Source organism: Medicago sativa, chromosome 4 (genome assembly GCF_051527215.1).
Source record: "Medicago sativa cultivar Bolivia chromosome 4, Bolivia_mono, whole genome shotgun sequence".
NCBI lineage: Eukaryota > Viridiplantae > Streptophyta > Magnoliopsida > Fabales > Fabaceae > Medicago > Medicago sativa.
The window spans coordinates 100,943,318-100,952,406 of NC_140752.1; the positions used below are offsets into that span (position 1 = coordinate 100,943,318).

Sequence of the window (9,089 nt, forward strand, 5' to 3'; positions counted from 1 at the left end):
TCTCCAACATTGTCTCAGCCCCTTGCATCACCTTCCCACCCAACACCATCCATGCCTCAACTCCTGAAGTATTCTTGTTTATGCCGACTTCAGACATAGGCCTTCAAGCCATGGGTGCCTCTTCACAAAAGGCCTCACATGTGGATTAGACATAGGAGTGTGTTGGAACATGTGTGGAAATTGAGTAAAAAGACTAAACACAAATTTCCATGTTGAGTAGAACTAGTGTTGTGTGAATTGAAAAAAAGTGGAAGTCCCACATCGGATGGAACACACACATTAGTAGTGTTTATATAGTGGGGGTGTACCTCTAATTAATGGGGGTACATAAGCACTAGAGAAAAAATATATATTGATATATATTTTATTATTTGGAAATGATAAATTAAATAATTAATTTAATCATTATTAGAAAGTGCTTTCTTAGTCCCCAAGTTTTGCTAAAATATTTTGGTACATAATATAATATATTTTTGTACTAAATTTAATATATTTTAGTACTCAATTAAGATATTTTTGTACTATATCTAATATGTGAATTACTTAATCGCAAAGTAATATGTTACTTGTTCCCAAAGTTTCTCACTTATTAGTTGTGAATTTTCTCTATAAATAGAGAACTCACACAGTGCATTCCACACACCGAAAAGAATTTCATTGAGTTGTCGGGAATTCTTTTCTTCTCTTCTCCCTCCGACTTGTGCTAAACGAGTTTCTTCTGCTTCTACTCCTTTCTGTCCCTTTCGGTTTCAAATAGAGCGGTTACGTACCGTATCGAGTGGCTTCGATCAATCGATTGAACCATATTTTTAAGAGTGTTCTTAAGACCATAGTCCCTTTTCGGTTTAATGTCCCTTCGGAATTAAGAATGCTCTTAAGTTCATAGTCCCTTCGATAATATATGTCCCTTCGGAATAAAGAGTACTTTTAAGATCATAGTCTCTATTTGGAATAAACAATGTCCCGTCGGAATCAAGAATGATCTTAACGGTATATAAAAATTATTCAATAATTTTATTTGAGGGGAAATGGTGGTAACACCATATTTGAGTGGTCATAGTACCATATTGATAGTTTGGAGAACTTAAAGGTTAGAATGGTGGAAACACCATATTTGAGTGGTCTCAGCACCAAAACAGAGTGGTAACAATATCATATTAAAGTGGTTTCAGTATTAAAGAGTGGTCTTAGTACCATATTTGAAGGTGTAATTCTCGAACGGTTTTCTACGGTGCAGTAGTTAACCGCACAGTTGTAGCTGGGCTTGTTTTATCCTGGAGGCGGCGTGGTTGATAGTCTACCTTGCACAATTTTGGGTAGTGCCACGAAACGTCTTAAAGAGAGCGACCTGGTCGTGACTCAACCTAGTAACAACTTCGGTAGATAATAGAATTTGGAAATCCAAATACAACAGTTTGGAAATCCAAAAACAACATTTTTAAGACGTTTCGATCTGCTATGTCTACCGAAGAAATTACTTATTGAGATTTCGTTGTCCCTAAATACATTAAGGATAAATCAAGCTATAGAAATACATTTTTTGACTGAAACAATGAAGTGTTTGTTGTTATAACAACAACACTAAGAGATTCACATATGCGACTTTGAAATTTATTTTCAAAAATTCAAAACCGCACTATGAATAAATAACTTTAATGGTTAAAAGAATAGAACCCGATTGTTGCATCATGCTTACTTAATTTTCTACTTGATCCTTGACAATTAAAAAACAAATATTAAGCGGCCGATGAGAAGGATAAAATTAGTTGTCAAGAATGGAAATTAAGTACTGTGCATTGCAAATATAAGTGATGCAAAGGTTCTAAATTTAAGGTTGAACATGAGCTTACCATATAAACGAACTCACTGTTGAAGCACATGGACTAAGATTTATTTGGTAAATTAAAGCACATGTATATCTTTAAGAAATTGAGCTTGAGTCCCATTTTTGGAAGGATAAGAAATCTGAGTGCTCAATTATTTTAGGATTTTGATCCTATAAGAACAAGTCTAGTGACTTGTACATCATGCATTCTTTTGGTAAAAAGATTGCACCTTTGATGATATGTTCAAAATGAAACTCTCCTTCTATTTTATTAGTTGTGTGCTTTTAATATTTGACATATCAAAATTTATTGTGTGAACAAGCGTTTAATTTTAAACTTGAGTAACTTGGACTTAATTTCAACGTTATATGATTAGGCAATTTTATTTATTGCAGTCAAGAAATATGAACCAAAAGTTCATATAAATCAGAATTTAGAGAATATGAATCTCTAAACATAATAAATTATGATATGTGTGAATTTGATGACACATAAACTAGAAATGATAAAATCATATTTTATCATATTTATTGATGACTGTGCATTTTGGAAAATAAAATTGATATGCTTGAATGTTCAATTTTTATAACGAAAATTGAAATTTATAGAGTACCCAAGTCTAAGAACAAAAATTCTAATTAAGAAATTTTTGAAGAAAAGACAATCCAACTTGTCTTATTTTTGAACTTGGAATTGTCTGAACTATATTTGGATTTTGAACCCAAGAGAGTTAAACTCACTAGTAGAGCCTATGAATGTGTATTCATCGGGTATGCGATAAATAACGAAACATATAGGTTTTAGGACCTAAATGTTAAAGTGATCATAGAATTAAAAGATGTTGATTTCTATGAAGTAAGTACCCCTGTAAATTAAAGAATAGTGGGGGCACTAGTGGGGGTAAACTAAATTCCGTAATTAGAAATAGTTATGAGAACATCGTACGGGATGTTATAGAACCTCAAGGAGGTAAGAAAGCTAAAAATGCTAAAGAGTATGAACTTGGTTTATACATTGGAAGAAGATTCATTAAGCCTTAAAGAAGTTATATCCTCATTGGATGCTGAATTATGGCAAAAAGCAATAAACGATGAAATGAATCTTCTAGAGTCTAACAAAACATGACACTTGGTTGACTTGTCTCATAGTTGCAAAATCAATCGGTTGTATTTGGATTTTGGAAAAAGGAACTAAAACCTGATGGAACGGTTGATGAATACAAGGCTCTCTTTGTAGTCAAAGGTTTTAGACAGAGAAAAATATAGACTTCTTCGACATTCATTCACCAGTCACGAAAATCATATCCATAAGAGTACTAGTCCCTTTAGCCGCCGTTCATAACTCGATAGTACTCCAAATGGATGTGAAAGTTGCCTCTTTTTATGGTGAACTAGAAGAAGAAATCTATATGAAACAACCTGAAAGTTTTGCGATTCATGGACAAGAAAACATGGTCTGTAAGTTAGATAATTATTTGTATGGTCTAAAATAAACTCCTGAGGAATGGCATGAAAAATTTGACATTCTAATGTTATCGAATGAGTATAAAGTGAATGAAAGTGACAAATAATATTTGCACGATCATATGTCTCTATGAAGACTACTTGCTCATATTTGATTTAAAGATTCATGTTATGAATTATGTGAAATCATTAACAATAACATTGATAAGAAAGACCTAGACAAAGTTGAAGTAATTCTTGGTTTCAAGATTACTAGATCGAAAAAAGAACTTTTTTGATATATCTCACAAAGTTGGGAAGTTCTTAAGGAAATATTATTATTTCGCCGTAAACTTGCAATCATATATTATGATCCAAGTGTAAGAACACTTGAGATGGAGTTAGAAAAAAAGAATATGCGAGCATCATTGGCTGTACTTAGGTATGCCACTGAATGTATTAGACCTGACATTGCTAATGTCGTGAAACTCTTGTGCAAGTTTACTAGTTGACGGATGAGAAGCATTGCCATGCTATAGAAAGAGTCATGAGGTGCCTTAAGAAAACTATGACTCTAAGATTACTTCGCTAGGAGTAACCTATTGTACTTAAATGGTACAAGATATAAAATAGAACATCTTTCAGATGAATATTTAGCGACTAGTGTTTGCATATTGAGCATCACTAGAGGAGTTGTTTTTTAAAACAAATGATATTGACTCAGTCCACTATGGAATGAATCTGAGATGAGAACACTAGAGAAAACTAGTGGAGAAGCAAGTTGACAAGATGCTTGCTAATTGAGATCCCTTAGTGGATAAAACCGTTTCCAGAAGAGTTAATTTATTGTGATAGTCTGCAGCTATTACAAAAATTGAGAATCGTTAGAGACGATAATTAAGGCATGAACACATAAAGGATTAGAGAGCTAGCTACTCTCAAAAGGAACGGTTAAAGTAGATCATGTACGTACTGATAAAGAATTAGTTAATCCTTTGACGAAAGGAATTACTAGAAAGAAAGTCCTAAACACATCCAATAGGATGGGACTATTGCCCAAAGGTCACAAGTGATGGTAACCCGACCTACATGACTGGAGATCCCAAGAAATAGGTTCAATGGGTAATAACAAGTCACAAGTGATAGAACATGCTATGATAAAAGTAAGAAAGCATGATTCCTGCAGCGATAGAAGGATGAGATAATAGAAACTCTTAATGAGATCTATACTCTATTTGGAGTGGAGTACATAGCTACAGGAGTACTCTTGATAGACTCACCTATACGAATGTGGAACTAAGGGCCGGTTCCTATGGGATTCGGGGCAGAATACCTAGAGCGTTCGTTAAAACCGGGATACACGTGCAAGGCCATAAACGCACGGGCTTTTAGAATACACCTTATGAAAAGGTTTGTGTGTGGGTTCTATGTCTGAGATAGAGTTCAATGCTGTAAGCAACTCTTGTTAATCAGAATTTTACGCGCTATGCAAAGGTTCAAGTTGTAGGCGACACCTTTGTTTACTAGCAAATCTTATGGAGACGTTTTTGACGTTATTTATGAAACCATTTTTTAAATTCAAGTGGGGGATTGTTGGAACATGTGTGGAAATTGAGTAAAAAGACTAAACACAAATTTCCATGTTGAGTAGAACTAGTGTTGTGTGAATTGAAAAAAAAGTGGAAGTCCCACATCGGATGGAACACACACATTAGTAGTGTTTATATAGTGGGGGTGTACCTCTAATTAATGGGGGTACATAAGCACTAGAGAAAAAATATATATTGATATATATTTTATTATTTGGAAATGATAAATTAAATAATTAATTTAATCATTATTAGAAAGTGCTTTCTTAGTCCCCAAGTTTTGCTAAAATATTTTGGTACATAATATAATATATTTTTGTACTAAATTTAATATATTTTAGTACTCAATTAAGATATTTTTGTACTATATCTAATATGTGAATTACTTAATCGCAAAGTAATATGTTACTTGTTCCCAAAGTTTCTCACTTATTAGTTGTGAATTTTCTCTATAAATAGAGAACTCACACAGTGCATTCCACACACCGAAAAGAATTTCATTGAGTTGTCGGGAATTCTTTTCTTCTCTTCTCCCTCCGACTTGTGCTAAACGAGTTTCTTCTGCTTCTACTCCTTTCTGTCCCTTTCGGTTTCAAATAGAGCGGTTACGTACCGTATCGAGTGGCTTCGATCAATCGATTGAACCATATTTTTAAGAGTGTTCTTAAGACCATAGTCCCTTTTCGGTTTAATGTCCCTTCGGAATTAAGAATGCTCTTAAGTTCATAGTCCCTTCGATAATATATGTCCCTTCGGAATAAAGAGTACTTTTAAGATCATAGTCTCTATTTGGAATAAACAATGTCCCGTCGGAATCAAGAATGATCTTAACGGTATATAAAAATTATTCAATAATTTTATTTGAGGGGAAATGGTGGTAACACCATATTTGAGTGGTCATAGTACCATATTGATAGTTTGGAGAACTTAAAGGTTAGAATGGTGGAAACACCATATTTGAGTGGTCTCAGCACCAAAACAGAGTGGTAACAATATCATATTAAAGTGGTTTCAGTATTAAAGAGTGGTCTTAGTACCATATTTGAAGGTGTAATTCTCGAACGGTTTTCTACGGTGCAGTAGTTAACCGCACAGTTGTAGCTGGGCTTGTTTTATCCTGGAGGCGGCGTGGTTGATAGTCTACCTTGCACAATTTTGGGTAGTGCCACGAAACGTCTTAAAGAGAGCGACCTGGTCGTGACTCAACCTAGTAACAACTTCGGTTGATAATAGAATTTGGAAATCCAAATACAACAGTTTGGAAATCCAAAAACAACAGAGTGTGTGCAATGAGGAGGATGAGGAGGAAAATGGAGACTGCCGCCAGAAGGATGAGGAGTTGGAGGAATGTTCCTCATCTCATGCCAGAAAGAGATGCTAGTGGAAAGATCATTATAAGACCTTACGGTAGAGGGTAAGTTACAATACTTTGTTTTTCTTTCAATATTTATGTGGTATTAATTTTTATTTACTCAATATTTTTTTTTAATACTTTACAGGTTTACTCCTAGCAATACAGCTGTTGATGATGCCATTAAGAGTGCCACACAGTTTTGTGGTCCTTAATTAGTCCTTACCATTGTTGGAGTGAGACACCCAAAAATGTTAAAGATGAGTGGCTGGAAAAATGTGAGGTAACGTGTGTTCACTTGGCTTCTAAGTTATATACACATACACACACATACACACACACGCATAATGAATGATCATTTTGCAAGAGAAATTGCCTTGGGATCCTCATAACCATGATGTTATCAAACACTTATTGGAGGGTGTATTGGATTGAGATTTTAAAAGACTATTTTGGCAAAAAAAAGTCTTGAAGATTTTAAAAGATTGTGTGAGAATGTATTAACTTTCAAGATTTTTATAAAAGACTTTTAAGATTTTGAGGGATTTTTCCCTAAAAAAAAAAAAGATTTTGAGGGATTTTAACTCAAAGACTTTTAAGATTTGAAAGTATTTGATGAGAATTCCTAAAATTTAAAATGACTCCATCAAATTTTAGCAGAAATTCAAAATTACAAGAGAGGGATGGCTAAAGATAATAAAAAATCAAAGATTTACATGATAAAAATAAAATCAATACAATTTTTTAAATTTTCAATAACAAAGTGGTTCTAGTTTCATGTCTTCCTAAGTGAAATTTCTTCACATACTTGAACTTAAACTAATCTACCATAAATTATAATCTTCTTATTCATGTTGTTCCGTTTGAACAACAACTTGATAATATTTTTAACACAATTAAGAAGTTCAAATTTGAAATAACTTTTTTTTAACAATTAACGAGATATATATCAGTTTTTTTTACTATGATTTTACGAGATTGACTACTTTAGATGATGATGATAATAATAATAAGAAGAAGAACAACAACTTAATTAATAAAATTTCTTCAAAGAAAACAATTACCTAATAAAATAAAAACTCATTGCTTAAAAAAAAACGTATTGATAATATAAACATGGAAGAAACAACAGGACAAAAAAAATGCCGTAACGTGATCATGAGATTGTTGATGAGTGAAGTGGAAATTAAAAGAAAAGAACCCAAACATGACATAATGACTCTCGCAGAAAAACAGAAAAGTGAAACGAGTATATCAATGGTAACACATGTTTTTCTCTCAAAAAAAAAAAAAAGTCAACGCATGTTAACGGGTGAAGTGGGAGAAACAAAGAAAGTACATATAAAAAGAGTCTCAGGAGATCTCATGTGTTTGTATGAGATTGTTAGTTTTAAAAATTTCAACTAAAAAGTCTCACAAAATCCATTCTACCATATAATCCATTGAAATCTATACATTTTTGAATACCAAAGGACAATTTTTAAGTTGTGAAAAATCTTGATTGAATACCACCGGATTTTGTTGGACTCTTTAAAAATTTCTGAAAATCTTAATTGAATACCACCATAATTATTTCTAATCTTTTAAAATCTTGATTGAATACCTCAAGATTTTTTTAGAATCAAAAAGTCTTTTAAAATCCTTCAAAATCCCAATTCAATACACCCTAATCAAACATGATTCAGAACTTTTGACATATATAGCTACGAAGGCGAGGAAGAAAGGACCCAACCCAACCTAATTGGATAGGTGATGATGTTTAGATAGGTCTTCTTGCCTTCAGGGGAGGTATATCATTCTCAAAGGTCACCAACTAAAACAAGAGCAAGAGGCAAAGCGGTCCACACCTTAGGCTGCAAGGCTCATTTTGATGTGACACTTGATCTCGTAGGAATTAAATCCACACTCATTGTATTGTTCGTGTTTAAAACAATGTTTAAAGTAGGCTAAAATATGGTATTGGTCCCTGCAAAATAGGCCAGTTTTGGTTTTAGTTCCTGCAATTTTTTTTTATAGTTTTTGGTCCCTGCAAAAATAGGCCAGTTTTGGTTTTAGTCCCTGCAAATTTTTTTTTATAGTTTTTGGTCCCTGCAAAAATAGGGCAGTTTTGGTTTTAGTCCCTGCTTTTTTTTTTTTATAGTTTTTGGTCCCTGCAAAAATTTTTGTTTTTGGAAATAGTCCCTGACCCCAATTATGTGATGATTTGTCACTTTTGTGCATATGTGCTTACTTAATAAAAAGAATATTATTTTTTATAATTTATATAACAATAATTATTTTTTAATTAAAAAATAATAATAAAACAGATACAATAATTATTTTTTAATTTATAAAAGTGACAAATCATCACATAACTGGGGTCAGGGACTATTTCCAAAAACAAAAATTTTTGCAGGGACCAAAAACTATAAAAAAATTTGCAGGACTAAAACCAAAACTGACCTATTTTTGCAGGGACCAAAAACTATAAAAAAAATTCGCAGGGACTAATACCAAAACTGGCTTATTTTGCAGGGACCAATACCATATTTTTGCCTTTAAAGTAATGTGAATGAAGGGTAAAAAATAACAATTTGCGTGAAGTGTTTTTGTATGTCTTGATGAATGGGTCAATAATCAATATTGAAGTTTTATTGTGTTATTAAAAGAGTTTGCATGCTTTAAATTAACGTATTGAATGTAAAAACTAAATATGAATGAAGGATTTTTGTATGTTTTGATTTTTGAATTTTAATAATCATCTCTATGGATCAATTTATATACTCTTGATAGTATTTATCCACTATCATCAAACCATGAAACTTTTATTACCTCTTGACTAAGTTCAAAATAAATTATAGATTATGAGTATCCAAGTTTGATATCTAATTTAAATAATATT

At 32.6% G+C, this 9,089-nt stretch overlaps 1 long non-coding RNA gene across 1 annotated transcript; it reads left to right on the plus strand.

Moving 5' to 3' along the window:
• The first annotated feature begins 6,135 nt into the window (after positions 1-6,135).
• LOC146934777 (uncharacterized) lies at positions 6,136-7,556 on the plus strand. Its single transcript, XR_015007879.1, has 2 exons — positions 6,136-6,271; positions 6,357-7,556. It is a non-coding gene; the product is annotated as an uncharacterized LOC146934777 (long non-coding RNA).
• Positions 7,557-9,089: the final 1,533 nt, after the last annotated feature.